Source organism: Plecotus auritus, assembly GCF_963455305.1.
Source record: "Plecotus auritus genome assembly, chromosome: 8".
Lineage (NCBI taxonomy): Eukaryota > Metazoa > Chordata > Mammalia > Chiroptera > Vespertilionidae > Plecotus > Plecotus auritus.
In genome coordinates this window covers 114,146,789-114,164,909 of record NC_137782.1, presented here as the reverse complement: position 1 = coordinate 114,164,909, position 18,121 = coordinate 114,146,789, and the positions used below count along the sequence as shown (strand labels likewise).

Sequence of the window (18,121 nt, the reverse complement as noted above, 5' to 3'; positions counted from 1 at the left end):
ATTTCTTCTGTTATTTTACATTTTTAGTTTGGTTAGAAATGGAAATACTTAATTAAGGTTAATATTGTGACCTGTTTGGAGGTGTAGCACCCAGATGCCAGGCATATTTGTGCAACACTGTGAGTTGTGGGTATTGCAAGTTTACCTTAAGAATTGGTAATACTTTTCCTAGCAGGAAGGATGACTGTTTTATACATGCAATTTAAAATCATAACCACAAATAGTCTTATTCACAAAAAAGTTAAGATATCAAAGCATGATTGGTAGTTTGCCTATTTTTTGTTAGTATCCTTTTGCTGCTTGGCCATTTCTAATGAAGCAGTCTCAGGTGTAAGAAATAAAAGGAAACTTTTAAATTGAGAAATTATCCATTAGCTGTTTGAATTTTCATTTTGTTTTTGATGATGAAATACACTTGTTCCACAGTGGTGAAGTTTGTGGGGAAATTCCCCTTGGTTGGATCTCTTTGGGAAAGAGGAGAAAGGCCAGAAAAAGGCTACTGGGTACAAAAGAGAGGGAAGATGTTTTGGGGGTGGGCGTTGAATGGTGTTGGAGCCTAGGGGGCAGATGACATTCTTTGGCTTACTCCATGTGTTTTTATGGAGAAATGGCCTGGAGTCTCTGTTTAGTAGATCTCCCATTTGCAGGAGTTAGAGGGGAAAATTAGATAGGAAATCAAAGCTGTAAATGTTTGGATTTAGTAGTTAACTATCCACTGGAGCAGAAAGATCAGACAAGCTGATGACCAAGCTTAGTATTCATTCCATTTCCCTCTCTTCTGGCTGTTTCTGAAAGGGGGAGGCAGTTGAAATAATCTTGGTTCTAATCCAACTCCTAAAAGAGGTATTGCTCTGGGTTAACCCGCCGGAGAATTTCTTAAACTTAGGTGAAGGCCAGTCAGAACACTTAAGGTGCCTTTGGACCCTCTCCAGGGTTGTTATAGTAAAGGTCCTCATCTACACTTTATTGTCCAGTTCATGCTTGAATTCAGTCATATGCTTAAAATTTGATCAAGTTATCCATTTTGAGGATTTTAAAAAATATTTGTTATCTTGATAGGGAGGCAAACAATATGCTATTCAACTATATACAGAAGTTCCATAGATCTTTGTTCTGATAACTTGTCATATTTATATTTTATTTAATACAATATTCTGGGTACAGGTTAACTTCTTTTGCCTAGTGTTTGCTTTAACAGAGGCACTGCTGAGGTTGTCATAGCTAGCTTAGAACACCTTAGGTTTTTGTTCTGGTGAGGTGATTTTGAGTAGCTTCCATGGAACACAGTTGAATGTGCCTCAGGACAAGTGAATTTCTTTCATTGTTAATGGAAGAAGAGAATAATTGTCCCATGGCCCTTAAATCACAGCCTTTAGCTCTTCTGTGCTGTTTCTGTACCAACTTGAGCTGGTACAAACTAATTCAATGGCTGCTGTCTTGGTTAAACAGTGATGGAGTGTGCAGGATATCTCTGTGTGCTTTAAAGTGGGATGTGTTTTCTTACATTATTTGAGTTTCTACTCAGAATGAAAAAGAATAACCTTGCTTTCTATTCTTTTGTGTTTAAGATCATCTTAATAATAAATAGGATCTCATTAATTTAGCAGCAGGAAGAAAATTTGAGAAAAGAAGGGCACCAGATATAGAAATTAAGCCTTTTAATGCTTGGTGTCTAGTATTCTTACCCACTTAGCTTTAATTAAACCAACAAAATAATTCAACTACTATTTTTGGTGCTACCTTGAATTCTGTGAGGGAAAATATTATGGAAAAACACAATAGTAATTTTTTAAAAATGTGTTTTTATGGATTTTTAGAGAGAAAGGAAGGGAGAGAGATAGAAACATAGAAATATCAATGAGAGAGAAACAGATTGGCTGCCTCCTGTACCGGGGATTGAGCCTGCAACCTGGGCATATCCCCTGACCAGGAATCAAACCTGAAACCTCTTGGTTCATGGGTCGACACCACTGAGCTATACAGGTCAGGCGATAAGTAAGTTTTGATTACTTTGAAACATTAAGAAAAAATTGCAGGAACAAAAAGAGGAAGGAAATTAAGAAATATGCAAGGCTAGGGGAAAATCTCCCATTAACCTCCCCCTTTTTAAAAAGATTACAGTTCTTCGCTCTAGAAATTTGAGTAAATAACTGCCAGAAAGTTTCATACAGAAAATTGACTTGTTCTCATTTTTGCCTTTCAGGGCGTTCAGAATACTTTTCAGTATGCTATTAACTAGATAAATGATAAATAAAATGTCCTTTTGGCTTAAATGATTTTTTTTTTTAACCAACGTCACTTGAGGGTATTTTACTGACATACCCTTCTTATAGAACTACATAAAAGCTTACTTGAACTTTTTTATATTGTCTTCACTATTTTACCATTAGCCAGTTGGCCCAGAATTGCAATGAGGTAGTTGATGTCTTTTATTTTTAGGTGTGTCCCATAACAATTATACTTAAAAGTCTCTAACTTTGACAATATGGAATTTGAGGAGGGGGTTATGTGAAATGAATCAGTTGTCTTAATGAATGGTTGGCTTCATTTGAGTCATTTTTGAGCCTTGTATCAAACTCTACACTGAGGGCAGGACCCCGTAAATGAACCAACCATGGTTATACTTATTCTTCTGTTTTATGCCTTCAATTTTCATAGCTCTTAGTCCAGCCTTTCTGAAATATTGAGCCCACTTTAGTTTTGGAGAAAGGAAAGAAGCATTGACTATCTTTCCTTGATCCTCTTACTAATCTGCTGATTCTGTTACTATTTTTGGAATAATCTTTTTTGTCCTTATTACTTGTTTAAGTCTCTTAGATAACAAGGTGTAGACATCCATCCTGCCCAAATAAGATTTGGCACAGCAGGCTACACAGATATGTAGTGAGAGGTTTTCCTTCCTTTGCATACAGAGTATTAAGTGGCTTGGTCTGGCATGTCAGCATTTAGCAGTTGAGACCCTTCAGAGATGTTGACCCTGGGGAGGTAATCATTTACCTTTTCCTGATGCAATCTTGCTCCAGTGTTGATATTGTGCTATTCAAAGAATAAATGTTATTTATTCACAGGTCATTTCTTGTCCCCTGTAGGAACTTAGTCTCATCCTATCTAATAAAAGAGTAATATGCAAATTAACCATCACTCTGCTACACACACAAGCCACACCCACCAGCCAATCAGGAGTGAGTATGCAAATTAACTCCAACCAAGATGGCTGTGGCCACGGAGAGAGCAGAAGGCTTGGGTTTCCCAGGCAATGGAGGAAGCCAAGCTTTCCACACACCCTGGCGGGCCCAGGCCTCCACTCAAGGCTGCAACGTTTCAATTACAGAAGATAAATAAATCCCAACAAAAATGGTGGCAGCCACGGAGCTGGGGAGAGCAGGAGGCTTGACTTGCCCCTGGCAATGGAGGAAGCCAAGCTTTCCGCACACCCTGGTGGGCCCAGCCTCCACTCAAGGCTACAAAGTTTCAATTATAGAAGATAAATAAATCCCAGATACCAGGGCCTCGCTTGGGTCGCCAGGGAGTGTGGCCGGCCTGCAAACCACCACAGGCCCCTCGCCCAGGCCACCCCACGCCCCAAGGGAACCCCCACCCTGATCCGGGACACCCTTCAGGGCAAACCAGCTGGCCCCCACCCGTGCACCAGGCCTCTATCTTATTTAATAAAAAAGTAATATGCAAATTGACTGTCACTCCAACACACAAGATGGCTGTCCCTATATGGTCAAAGATCCTGCCCCCATGTGGACACAAGATGGCCAGCAGGGAGAACAGTTGGGAGGGACCAGGCCTGCAAGGGAGGCAGTTGGGGGAGATCAAGCCTGCAGGGGAGGGCAGTTATGGGCAAACAGGCTGGCAAGGGAGCAGTTAGGCATCAATCAGGCTGGCAGGGGATTGGTTAGGGGTGATCAGGCTGGCAGGCAGAAGTGGTTAGGGGCAATCAGGAAGGTAGGTAGGCGAGCAGTTGGGAGCCAGCGGTCCTGGAATGTGAGAGGGATGTCTGACTGCCCGTTTAGGCCTGATCCTAGGATCGGGCCTAAATGGGCAGTGGGACATCCCTCGAGGGGTCCCAGATTGGAGAGGGTGTAGGCTGGGCTGAGGGACACCCCCCACCCCCCCATGCACGAATTTCGTGCACTGGGCCTCTAGTAATTTTAATAAAAGGCCACTTCAATTATATGGGTCAGAGCTCTGTGCCACCTGGAGTCTTAGGAGGCCATTAAGCTTATAGTTCTGTAGTTTAATTTTCTCAAAACCTTATTACTGTGTAATTTAGTGAACCTCTGATGTACTTTTAATAAGATATTCTTGCTTGTCTTTATAATGTGATAATGACGTTTGGGAGTGTTGTTTATTTTAATTAAAGGATGCTTTACTAGTCCTGCAAAGTGGCCATGTGATGCCTGACTTGTTCTCTGAGAAAGTCTAGCTGTGGTTATGTTTTTTTCCTTTGCAAGATCTTACTGCCTACTCTAGAGTTCCTTCCCTATTTCTATACCTGGTTGCAGTGGTAGCAGTCAATCCTATTTTGCAACTTTTAATTCAAATTAAAACTTTTCTAAAATGGTTAATGTGCAGGCTCAAGGGTTGGGTGAGCCTGAGCTGGGGCAGTGAAGGATTAAAGAAAAGATGGACAAAGAGAACAAGCTGGGGCTGGATGGATCTCCTGTGCCTGGCTGAGGCCACAGAGGGAGATTCAGCCCGCAAGCTGAGGCTTTATTTTATAGTCAGAGGTAAACAAGGTAGTGGTCACCATAGTTACAATGTTCTTGTGAGTTTCACTTGTTTTGCCAGCACTTACTGCACCTCCCACATCTCATTAGCTACCCAGGAAGGATATAGGGAGCTCATAAGGTCAAGCTTAATTATTTTTAAGCTAGGACTTGTTTGTGGCTTTGCCCACAGGTCAGTCAGAGGCTTTATAGCTGCTCCCTACAGGTTAAACCTTTTATCAGAACATCAGTATAAATAAAAGGTTCTTGTTTGCAAACAAAGAAACCAATATTGGTTAACTTAAGACAAAAAGGAATTAATCAGAAAGGTATTAGGTCATTCAAAACATTGGTAAGAATGCCAAAGAACAGGTTGACCAAGAGAACTGCCAAGACCATCTAACTATAGGAATAATCTTAGGGCATTGTTGCTGATTTTGTTTTCCCTAGACTGGTTGCACTGCTGTACTCTCATCTCCCTCAGGATCACTGAGAATAATTTCCAAAAGATCCCATGCCTTTCTCATTTCCTCAAGATTCAAAGTCTCTACCAGACGTCTCAGATGTCTAACCTCATTTCTATGCTCTAAAAGAGAAGGGGTTGCATCCCACCTATTCTTTTGATTCTCCCCAAATGGAATAAGATTTCAGGCAGTCATAACAAATTTCCCTGTGTAAATATTTTCATCTAACTAAGGTTTATAATTCAGAGAATTGGAATTTTAGAAACCTTCAAGAAATAATGTCCTCACTTTATAGGTGGAAACAGGGAGGGCTTTAATAAGAATTTGAATTACTGAGGTCTGCTTTCATATTAACTTATTTGTTCAATTTATTCAGTAAACATTTGTTGAGCATCTAATGCTTACCAGGCACTCATTAGGAGCTGGGGATACAAATATGCAAATGACTGATTCTGAGCCATCAGGGAATTCATAGTTTAGTAAGGAAGGCAGATATAAAGATAAATTAATTATAATCTACACTAATAAAAGAGAAACATGCAAATTAACCATCACTCTGCTACACCAAGCCACGCCCACCAGCCAATCAGAGCGAGTATGCAAATTAACCCATCAAAGATGGTGGGTAAATTTGCATATGCAGGTGGGGCAGTCAGTGCCATGGCCCACCCCAGGGGTCTGGGTCCATCAGGGGCTGGGGGAGGCCTGGCAGGCAGCACCAGACACTGCTGGCAAGGTACCAGTCCATCGGGGCCCTGGGAGGTGGGGTGGGCAGTGCCAGATGCCACCAGCGGGGCCCGGGTCCATTGCAGGCGCCGGAGGGGCAGCAGCCTGCCTAGCCACTCCTGCGGGGCCCTGGGAGCATCGCAGCCCCAGGTAGGAGCGGCTGGGCCTGCTTAGCCACTCCCGTGGGGCCCCGGGAACATCGCCAACTTGGGGAGGAGTGGCTGGGCCTGCTTAGCCACTCCCGTGGGGCCCCGTGAGCATCACAGGCATGGGGAGGCACGGCCGGCCCACCTAGCCACTCCCGTGGGGCCCTGGGAACATCACAGGCATGGGGTTGCTGAGAACCAGACCGGGCCTCTGGCCACAGATTCACAGCTTCCCGGAGACCGACTCTACCAGGCCGCCCAGTGGCCATGTGGCTGGGCCACAGGGTGCCCGTTCAAGATGTGACACAGAGAGGAGGTGTGGGAGGAAATCCAGAGAATGGGATGTGGGGGTTCAAGATTCACTTCCTTTGGGCTTTGTCCTTCTTGGTCTTGGTTCTTTTCTTTCGGGTCTGGAGCCCAAGCACTGCAGGAGAGAGGGATGGATGAAGGCCGAATGTGGAAGAAGAGGCAAGGGGCTGCCTGAGGGGCGGCTTCAGGGCAAGTGCCACAGCTTTGGCAAAGCGGCTAGCCAGGAGGTGGGTGTTCCAAGAGGCGCCGAGCAGCACCTCACCATCCCTCTATGAGGACACCCCACACAGGTGCTACCTTCGCCAGCAGGCTCTGGGCGACATCTGCAAATGCTATTGCAACCTCTAACATTCTGGGCAAAGAACTGACCCTGTGCCCTCTGAGTACCAGGCTTGCTAGGAGTGTACTGTCACCAATGCCATAGATCAAAGGCAAAAACCTGGTGAGGCGGGGTGCACCAGAGGGGCTCGGGCTGGGGCAGGGGACCGGCGGGCAGGGATCTGCCTCACCTGCAGAGAGAGAGGTTCTGCAGTGGCCCTAAGACACGAGTGGGCTCGGCCAGGGATCAAGGGGCATGGAAGGACGTCCGGGGGGAGGGGCAAGGACCCGCAGCCCTGAGGCAGGGGTTGAGGGGCGGTGCCACCTCAGTGGAGGGGTGCCGCAATGCAGGGTACTGGACTGACTGATGTGGTTCAGAGAAGCTCCCAGGCAGCCTTCGCACTTCAGAGGTGGCAACTCCTGCTCCTGCCTTGACCCAAAAGTAAGCCCGCGCCGCCCTGCCCCATGGCAGAGCATGCCTAGGCAGTGAGTGCGAAGCCTTCCACCTGCTCCAGAGAAGGGTGGGCAGTAAAGAATGGGGGTGGGGGACTGGGGAGAGGAAAGAATGTAGAGCGTCCACAATGAAGAGGTGCTTGAGAAAGAGGCTTGGAAGCCTGACGGGAAGGTTTGTTCTGTTTGCCTGGCAGCTGCCCCTTACAAAGGGCAGAGAGCATGGCTCTGAGGGCTGCCTGTGCGCTGAGTCAAGTTCCTCAGCCAACTGGAATTGGCCGCAGTTTCCTGGTCTGTAAAATGGATTAAGTGTGTCCCAGTGCCTTCACTGACCTTTGATGGCCAATTGAGATACTATATAAGGAAAATGAGGGAAGAAGTGAGAAAGAAAAAGAAAGGCAAACAACACAAAAGAAAGACTGGAAGGAACCTGTAAACCCACTGTCACTTAAATAGGGAATACAGTCAATGGTGTTGTAATGATGGTATGATGCCAGGTGGGTACTGGAAATACCAGGGAACACTTTGTAAAGTATATGATTATCCCAGGGGTCCTCAAACTTTTTAAACAGGGGGCCAGTTCACTGTCCCTCAAACATTTGGAGGGCTGGACTATAGTTAAAAAAAAAAAACTATGAACAAATTCCTATGCGCACTGTGGGCCCGGGATGAGTCAGCTGCTAAGCAGGACAGGCAGCGGCACCCGGCAGGCTGGACAAATGTCCTCGGCGGGCCACAGTTTGAGGACACCTGAGCTATTCTGTAACTAATGTAAAACCTGAAACCAATACAAAATAATATTGAATGTAAAGAAATGAAAATTGGAGTGAAATTTTTATAAATTTCAAAGTTTAAATAAAAGCTCTAAAGGAAGGAAGGGGGAGAATAAAAATAGTGTTTTTCATTTTACTACTTTATTGTCTTTTCAGTACATGAAAAAGACAGTTGTCTTTATATGGTGCTTTTATACTTTTCTAAGTCATTATCTCATTTTAATTTCAGGGCAACTTAAAGACAAGATAATTATTCCCTCCACTATTCAAAGAAAGGAAATCTTGGTGTCTGGTCCCAGTGATTTAATCGTCAAGCCCTTATTGTAAAGCCCTTATTAGTAAAATTTTCTGTGAAGGGTCAGATCTATACTAAGCCTTGGGTGTCATCAGGCCAGCAGGGGAGGGTAGTTGGGGGCAATCAGGCTGGCAGAGGAGCAGTTAGGTGTCAATCAGGCCGGCAGGGGAACAGTTAGGGGGCAATCAGGCAGGCAGGCAAGCGGTTAGGAGCCAGCGGTCCTGGATTGTGAGAGGGATGTCCGACTGCAGGGATCGGGCCTAAACCTGCAGTCGGACATCCCCCGAGGTGTCCCAGATTGGAGAGGGTGCAGGCTGGGCTGAGGGACACCCTCCCCAGTGCACGAATTTCGTGCACCGGGCCTCTAGTGTGATATATTTCTGTAGAACGTAAATGTAGTAAATGTATATGGTTAATTGCCTGGAAATTAATCTTGAACTTTTGAGGGTTTTTTTGAAGGTTGAAGAGGAGAAAAAAAAGGCAGGGGGCATGTATCAGTAGTTGGTATCTTTTTTAGTCTTGAATCACAGAAGAGTTGTAGATGACATAGCCAACAATTTTTCTTTCATGTCTGCTATTTAAAGGTTAAGGAGAAAATAAAAGCCATGTTTTAAAAAATTATGAAATGCTCTCAGATATATAAAAAGATTTAAAGAGTAACATGAATGTTATATATACAGTTATTTTTAAGAAACAAAATACTATAAATAAAACCTATTCTGTTGTATTTTATATATGATGCATAATTGTTACTGGAAAGGGGACCTGGCCCTTGGCTAGTCTGCCTAGGGGCCAGCCTGTAGTGTGTGGGTTCTTTGTGCAGAAAAAATTTTACAAGATGAGTCCAGATGACTGTGGGGGAACATTTATTAAAGCTGGGGACAGTAAAACAAGAAAGGGCTTAGTATAGGACAGTGATTGGCAAACTCATTAGTCAACAGAGCGGCAAAGCTGCGGTTTGCCGACCACTGGTATAGGAGAAGCAACAGAAGAGCCTAGGCTGGGCTGCCCTAGCTCTCTGGGAAGTCAGAGAAAAAGGGGACCTTGGGAACAGGTTCAAGGGTCTAGCCTGCAATAAGCTGCCACTGCCCATTGATCCCTAGGTTGCAAGTCTCTTAGAACATGCATGCCCTTGGGGGAAGAAGAGGGGAAAGGGACTGGGGAGGTGCTCCCCCAAGGGAGAGCACACACTGGCTCCTTTGTTTTGAGGCTTTCTTTCTCACTGGTGGGAATCTTAGGGGAGGTCTCAGGTGAGGGTTTCAATGAAATATTCATGTTTTCTAGGTGTGCTCCTTCAGAGTCCTGGCCTGCACTGGTTGGTCAGTGTCAGGGAAGGGGGTTGTCAGTCATCACAACTGATTTTGCTGCTTTTCTTGATCTGGAGCTGAAATACAACTGAGGCCTAGATGTTATTTCTAGCGAGGTGACCTGTGTCTGCTGTAAATTGCTCTGTCAGTTTGTTCAGCTTTGTCTCAGTTTCTCTATTCCATTTGTCCTGGCTTATTGGCCTGTCTTAAAATGACACATAGTGTGATAATATGGTATTGTTACAGGCAGCCCAGACCCCAGAAATATTGTCCGACAGCCCCAAGTCAGAGGGGAGAGGGCTTGTTCCTACCTCAATTCTAGTACAAATGAATTTAAATGAGATCCTGATTGAATTGTGATAAACCCAATTTACTGAAGCAATTAAAGCAAACAAATTTACTAAAGAAGCACAGTAAGCAAATCTATCATCCAACATAACGTGCACATGGCTTCTCAGATAATCTGAAGAGTGAGTTGGGTGGGGGTTTGAGGCTTTCTGTATATATCCTCCTGTCTATAGGTTTCAGATTCCTCTGTTGAGTATCTTGGTATAGATTAATCCACATGGTCTTTTTTTACTTTGTTGTGGCCTTCCCAGAATTCATGAGAAGTACCTGGCAATTTTATCTTACCAAGTCTTGAGACTGCTGGCTTTTCTGATAGGGAGTTAAAGAGACAAAAAACGGCCCCTTTTTTCTTTCCCCTTCCCCTGTCCTTTCCTGCATTCTCTTCTTAAGGAGGCTTTTAACCATTTTCTCTCAAGTGTCCTTGGCTGGGGAAGATAAAGGGCTGTACATTTACAAATTGGCTGCAAAATGCCACACTGTTTGGCCTTGTTAAACTTTCCTGTCTCAGTTTCCCTATTCTACTTGCTATGGAATTTTCCTAGCTTTACACTGTCCTGTAACAGTATTGTTTTGAATGTTTTAAAGCTTTATGCAGTCTTGTACAAAATAGTAACAAATTGAATCCAGCAGCATATAAAAAGGATTTTATACACATGAACAAGTGGGATTTACCCCAGCAAAGCAAGGTTAGTTCATCATATATAAATAACCCGGCTGGTGTTGCTCAGTAGTTGAGCATCGACCCATGAACCAGGAGCTCACAGTTTGATTCCCAGTCAAAGCACATGCCTGGGTTGTGGGCTTGATCCCCAGTGGGGGGTTTGTGGGAGGCAGCCTATCAATGATTCTCTTTCATCACTGATGTGTTTCTCTCTCTCTCCCTTCCTCTCTGAAATCAATAAAAATATATTGAAAAAATAAGTAAAAATTTAAAAATCAACTTAATATACTATGTTAATAGAATAAAGGATAATGGAGGGCATCTGTAATATTGTCAACAATAAAAAATAAATTAAAATATAAAATAAAGGACAAAAACCACATAATCATCTCAATAAGTGCTGGGGAAAAAATTTGACAAAATCCAACCTTTCATGTTAAAAAAAACACATTTGACAGAGAAAAGAAGGAAACGTCCTCAAGCTGATAAAGAGCATCTATGGAAAACACAGCTAGCTAACTGCATAGTAAATAGTGAAAGACTGAAAGCTTTCCCCCTAAGATCAGGATCAAGACAATGTGTTCTCACAGCTTTTATTTAACATTGTACTGCATGTTTTTGCCAGGGAAATCAGGCAAGACAATGAAATAAAAGGCTTCCAGATTGGAATAGAAGTAGTAATACTATCTCTTATTTGAAGCTGACCTGATCATCCTATAGACCAATGGTCGGCAAACTGTGGCTCGCGAGCCACATGTGACTGAATGGCAGAACGACTGGTTGACCAGTCGCTGTGACACGCATTGACCACCAGTGAGCCGTGGTTTGCCGCTCTGTTGACTAATGAGTTTGCCGACCACTGCTATAGACAATCCTAAGGAATCCACAGGGACCTATTAGAGCTAATAAATGAGTTCACCAAGGTTGCAGGATATGTAACCAGACAACCAATGGGTCTAGGCTGCCAGTCACTACTTGAGCCAATTAAGCAGAGACAGGGTTGAATCATCTATGAGTGTTTATTTCAGTAATGCCGGCAGTATGGGAGAGCAGCAGGTCATCCACAAAAATCTGCTCTACCCCTTTCCATTAGCCAGCTGCTTATATTGGGTAGAAGGGCAAAGATTACATGGCAAAGTAAGAATTACAGGCATGGGAAAGTAGGCAAGGTATAATGGTTACAGGTTACAATGCTGGCTGCGGGGAGGAGGGTCACAGGGGGCGGGTGCCTCCGGGCACCTCCAAGATAGGATTACAGGGTATAGGAGCTGGGGGTTGAGGGGTGGGGACAGGGAAGGGGGGACTTCAGGACTAGATTGCTTCAGCCCCTAGGTTGTAAATCTATCCTATCTAATAAAAGAGTAATATGCAAATTGACCATCACTCCAACACACAAGATGGCCTCCCCCATGTGGTCAAAAATGGCTGCCCCCATGTGGACACAAGATGGCCTGCAGGGGAGGGCAGTTGTGGGAGATCAGGCCAGCAGAGAAGGGCAATTGGGAGGGACCAGGCCAGCAAAGGAGGGCAGTTGGGGCGGACCAGGCCTGCAGGGGAGGGCAGTTGTGGGGAACCAGGCCTGCAGGGGAGGGCAATTGGGGGGGACCAGGCCGGCAAAGGAGGGCAATTGGAGGGGTCCCAGATTGGGGAGACCAGACCGGCAAAAGGCAGTTGGGAGGGACAAGGCCTGCAGGGGAGGGCAGTTAGGGGTGACCAGACCAGCAGAGGAGGGCAGTTGGGGGTGACCAGGCCGGCAGAGGAGGGCAGTTGGGGGAGACAAGGCTGGTAAAGGAGGGCAGTTGGGAGGGACCAGGCCAGCAGGGGAGGGCAGTTGGGGGGAACCAGGCCTACAGGGGAGGGCAGGTAGGGGTGACCAGGCCAGCAAAGGAGGGCAGTTAGGGGCGACCAGGCAGACAGGGGAGGCCAGTTAGGGGTGACTGGGCCAGCAGAAGAGGGCAGTTGGGGGGGACCAGGCCTGCAGGGGAGGGCAGTTAGAGGTGACCAGGCCGACAGGGAGGGCAATTGGGGGGAACCAGGCCAGCAGGGGAGGGCAGTTGTGGGGAACCAGGCCTGCAGGGGAGGGCAGTTGTGGGGTACCAGGCCAGCAGAGGAGGGCAGTTAGGGGCGACCAGGCCTGCAGGGGAGGGCAGTTAGGGGCAATCGGGCTAGCAGGGGAGCAGTTAGGCATCAATCAGGCTTGCAGGTGAGTGTTTAGGGGGTGATCAGGCTGGCAGGCAGAAACAGTTAGAGGCAATCAGGCAGGCAGGCAGGCAAGAGGTTGGGAGCCAGCAGTCCTAGATTGTGAGAGGGATGTCCGACTGACCGGTGGGATTGGGCCTAAATGAGTGGGATTGGGCCTAAACGGGCAGTGGGACATCTCTCGAGGGGTCCCAGATTGGAGAGGGTGCAGGCTGGGCTGAGGGACACCGCTCCCCGTGCACGAATTTTGTACACCGGGCCTCTAGTCCTTTATAATAAAAGCCTGTGCCCTGTGACTGAATGGCAGAACGACTGGTTGACCAGTCGCTGTGACACGCACTGACCACCAGGAGCTGCCCCCTGGTGATCAGTGTGATACCACAGTGGGAGCGCCGCTTGGCTGACCGGGATGAGTGGCTGCTCCTGCTGCAAACCCCGGGCTGATGTGCAGGAAACCGGGCTTCAATCATTGCCTACTTGCCCCAGGCTCCTCTTCCTCACTCCCTGCCACTTCCTCTGGACTCCCAGATAGCTGACCCCGGAGGCTGAGAGGTGGGTTCATGGCCACCGCAGGACTGAGGCCTACTCCGCCACCTCTCAGTGCTATTGTCCCTGGGCCCGGGCCCAACCGGGTCTCCTGGAGAGGTGACCAGGTCCATGTAAGATGCCAGATCAGGGAGCAGCTGCTCAGAGGACAGGTCCACAGCCGCTGGGGATGAGTGGCACTCCCACAGCGGGCCAATCCCCACAGCCTATGTCCCGTGAGTGCATGAATCCTGTGCACTGGGCCTCTAGTATATACATAAAAGCCTAATATGCAAAGTGTCCCCTCAGGAGTTCAACCAGGAGACTGGGAGTTCAATCGTTCACTATGACATGCGCTGACCACCAGGGGGCGGCTCAGAACGAAGGAAGGCCCCGGCCAGCAGCTGGGGAAAAGAGGCCCTGGCCAGCAGCTGCTAGGGACCCTACCCATGCACGAATATCGTGCACTGGGACTCTAGTCTTTCTATAATGATAGGCAGTCTTGGGAAAGGAGGATGGACTGCATCCCGATGTTAGTTCCCATGTCCCAGGGCATACAACTCCCAGGCAGTTTAGAATGTGCTTTCTCTAAACAGAACAGAACAATCACGGTTAACAGAGCATGACTAATATTTCTTATAATTATATGTAGTTCTATTTCTGCCCCTAACACATACATGATCAATATTTAAAAATCATATTTCTGTACACTAGCAATGAACAATCCAAAAGTAAAATTAAAACAACTCCATTTATAATTAATATAAAAAAGAATAAAATCTAAGGAATAAATTTAACGAAAGTGCATGATAGTGAAAACTACAAAAATCATTGAAAGACATTTTGAAAGACAAATAAATGGAAAGCTATACTATGTTATGAATTAGAAGACTTAATATTGTTAAGATGGCAGTACTACCCAAATTCAACACACAATTCCTATTAAAATCATAGGCTATTTTCTGGAAAAACTAAAAAGTATTTTTAGTGATTTCAGAGAGGAAGGGAAAGGAGGAGAGAGATAGAAACATCAATGATGAGAGGATGTGGAGAAAAGGGAACTCTAGTACCTGCTGGTGGGAATGCAAAAACTCCCATTTGACCCAGTGATTCCACTTCTAGGAATATATCCTAAGAAACCAGAAACACCAATCAAAAAGAATATATATACCCCTCCCTATGTTCATAACAGTGCAATTTACAATAGTTAAGATTTGGAAACAGCTCAAGTGCCCATCAGCAAATGAGTGAATGAAAAAGCTTTAGTACATTTACACAATGGAGTACTATGCAGCAATAAAAAAAAGAAAGGATTATTACCCTTTGAGACAGCATGGGTGGACCTGGACCAAAATAAGCCAGTCAGAGAAAAATAAGTATCACATGACCACATATGTGGAATCAAATGAACAAAATAAACTATTGAACAAACTATATCCAGAAACATAGAAGCATGGAATGAACAGACTGACGAATTTCAGAGGGAAAGTGTGGGTGGGGAGTGATTAACTTGAGAAAGTATCATCATATATAATAAAAGGCTAATATGCAAATCGACCGAACAGTGGAACAACTGGTCGCTATGATGCACACTACCACCAGGGTGCAGACGCTAAACACAGGAGCTGCCCCCTGGTGGTCAGTGTGCTCCCACAGAGGGAGTGCTGCTCAGCCTCTCCCACCTCCATGGCAGCTCTAAGGATCTAAGATGTCAGTCGGACATCCCTTGAGGGCACCCAGACTGCAAGAGGGCGCAGGCCGGGCTGAGGGCCCCCCCCCCCCCCCGCAACCCGAGTGCATGAATTTTGTGCACTGGGCCTCTAGTATGTATATTTGGACACAGACAAGAGTGGTGAAGGCCTGGGAGAGGCGGGTTGAGGTAGAGCGGGTCAGTGTGCAGCCACTGTGGAAAACAGTATGGAATTTCCTCAAAAAATAAAAAATGGAACTCCATTTGACTCAAAAAACAAAGGGGGCATCAGTAACACTTTCAACAATAAAGAAAAAAACAATAAATGAAAATATGTTCAACCGAAAAAACCCACCTCAGTGATGAGAGAGAATCATTGATCAGCTGCCTCCTGCATGCCCCCTACTGAGGATCAAGCCTGCAACCCAAAATTTTTGGAATAAATATTGAGTGTTTAGAAATAAACCCTTACATTTATGGTGAATTAATTTTTAGCAAAGGTACCAAGACAATTCAATGAGGAAAGAATAGTCTTCGACAGATGGTACTGGGACAACTGGAGATACACATGCAAAATAATGAATTTAGATCCCCTCCCCTACCTCACATCATACACAAAAATTAACTCAGTGATCAAAGACCTAAATATAAACTAAAACTATTAGAAGAAAATATAGGTATAAGTCCTTAAGACCGTGGATTGGGCAAAGGTGGGATATAATTTCAAAAACATAAGCAATCAGAGAAAAATAGATTAACTGGACTTTATCAAAGTTAAACTTTTGTGAATAAAAGGTCACTATTAAGAAAGTGAAAAGACAACCCCCAGAATGAGAGAAAATATTTGTAAGTTGTATATCTGGTAAGGAATTAGTATCCAGAATATATAAAGAACTCTTGTAATACAGCAATAAAAAGATAACTCAATTTAAAAATAGGCAAATATTTCAATAGATATTTCTCCAAAGAGACACAGATGGCCAATAAGCACATGAAAATATGCTCATCATTAGTCATTAAGGAAATACAAATTGAAGGCCACATGAGATACTATTTCACATGCTCTAGGATTGCTGGAATCAAAAAGATGGACAATGACACGTGTTGACAAGGATGTGAAGCACTTGGAACTCTAATACATTGTTGATGGGAATATAAAATGATGCATCTGCTTTGACAAATAATTTGGCAGTTCCTCAGAAAGTTAAAAATAAAGTTAAACATGACCCAGCAAATCCATTCCTAGGAATCTGCACAAGAGCACAAAAAACCTATATTTACACAAAAATGTACACAAATATTCAAAGCCATATTATAGTAGCCAAAAGGTGGAAACAATCGAAATGTCTGTCATCCGATGAATAAGTAAAATGTGATGTACCCACACAATGGAACATTATCCTATATAATAAAGAGATAATATGCAAATTGACCCCACTCCATCACACTGTCACAAGATGGCTGCACCCACAGTGGAGGTAGGGTTCCCGGAACACAAGATGGCTGCGCCCATAGCGGAGTCAGGGTTCCCATAATGAGCCATATGAACAATCAGCAGGGACCTGAGGCTGCGTGGTGCAGGGCTGGGGCGGGGGACGTAAGGCTGTGTCCCCCCCAACCCCCGCCTGGTGGGGCTTGATGGGGGACCTGAGGCTGTGCCCCCCTGCCCCAGCGCTGGGCCAGGGGACCTGAGGCTTTGCTTCCGGCCCAAAGGGGCTTGACGGGGGATCTCAGGCCACGCCCCCATTCCCGGTGCCGGGCCGGGAGACCTGAGAGTGTGCCCACCCAGCGGGGCTTGACGGGGGACCTTAGGCTGCACCCCCTACCCGGCGGGGCTTGACGGAGGTGGGCCGGCCAGGTCTGGATCTCGCCCAGTGGGGTCGGGCCAGCCGGTTCTGGGTCTCGCACCATTTCGAGGTGTACGCAGGTGGGCGTGGACTTGACTCGGGGTCCTGCGGCGTGCCCCAGACTCTTGACAGGAGGAAGATTTTCATATACTTCTATTGATTTTCTTTCATCTCTGACACTTCTATTATAGAGAAAGGGCAAATAGCAATATTAAAATACTAGAGGCCCGGTGCACGAAATTTGTGCACGGTGGGGGGGTGTCCCTCAGCCCAGCCTGCACCCTCTCCAATCTGGGATCCCTCTCACAATCCAGGACTGCTGGCTCCCAACTGCTCGCCTGCCTGCCTTCCTGATTGTCCCTAACCACTTCTGTCTGCCAGCCTGATCACCCCCTAACCACTCCCATGCCAGCCTGATTGATGCCTATCTGCTCCCCTGCACGCCTGGAACCCCCCAACTGCTCTCCCCTGCAGGCCCTGGTCCCCCCAACTGCCCTCCCCTGCAGGCCTGGTCACCCCTAACTGCCCTCCCCTGTAGGCCTGGTCTCCCCCAACTCCTCTCCCCTGCAGGCCTGGGTCCCTCCCAACTGCCTTTCCCTGCAGGCCTAGTCGCCCCCAACTGCCCTCCCTTGCAGGCCTGGTCCCTTCCAACTACCCTCCCCTGCTGGCCTGATCGCCCCCAACTGCCCTCCCTTGCAGGCCTGGTCCCTCCCAACTGCCCTCCCTTGCTGGCCATCTTGTAGTGGCCATCTTATGTCCACATGGGGGCAGGATCTTTGACCACATGGGGGCAGCCATCTTGTGTGTTGGAGTGATGGTCAATCTGCATATTACTCTTTTATTAGATAGGATAGAGGCCTGGTGCATGGGTTGAGGCCAGCTGGTTTGCCCTGAAGGGTGTCCTGGATCAGGGTGGGGGTTCCCTTGGGGCGTGGGGCGGCCTGGGCGAGGGGCCTGTGGTGGTTTGCAGGCCGGCCACGCCCCCTGGCAACCCAAGTGGAGGCCCTGGTATCTGGGGTTTATTTATCTTCTACAATTGAAACTTTGTAGTCTGGAGCAGAGCCAAGCTTTCTGCTTGCTCTGAGGCAGCAGCCATTTTTTGGGGGATTCATGTATCTTCTATAATTGAAACTTTGTAGCCTTAAGCAGAGGCCTGGGCTGGCCAGGGCTGCAGAAGCTTGGCTTCCTCCATCGCCGCAGGCAACCCTAGCCTCCTGCTCTTTCCAGCTCTGTGGCTGCTGCCATTTCTGTTTGGGTTTATGTATCTTCTATCATTGAAACTATAGCCTTGAGTGGAGGCCTAGGCCAGCAAGGGCAGGCGGAAAGCTTGGCTTCCTCCATTACC

At 46.4% G+C, this 18,121-nt stretch overlaps 1 protein-coding gene across 1 annotated transcript in view; it reads left to right on the top strand.

The window, feature by feature from the left end:
* STARD7 (StAR related lipid transfer domain containing 7) overlaps positions 1 to 18,121 on the top strand; it is a 33,298-nt gene that overhangs the window by 2,755 nt on the left and 12,422 nt on the right. The gene's annotated exons all lie outside the window — the stretch shown is intronic.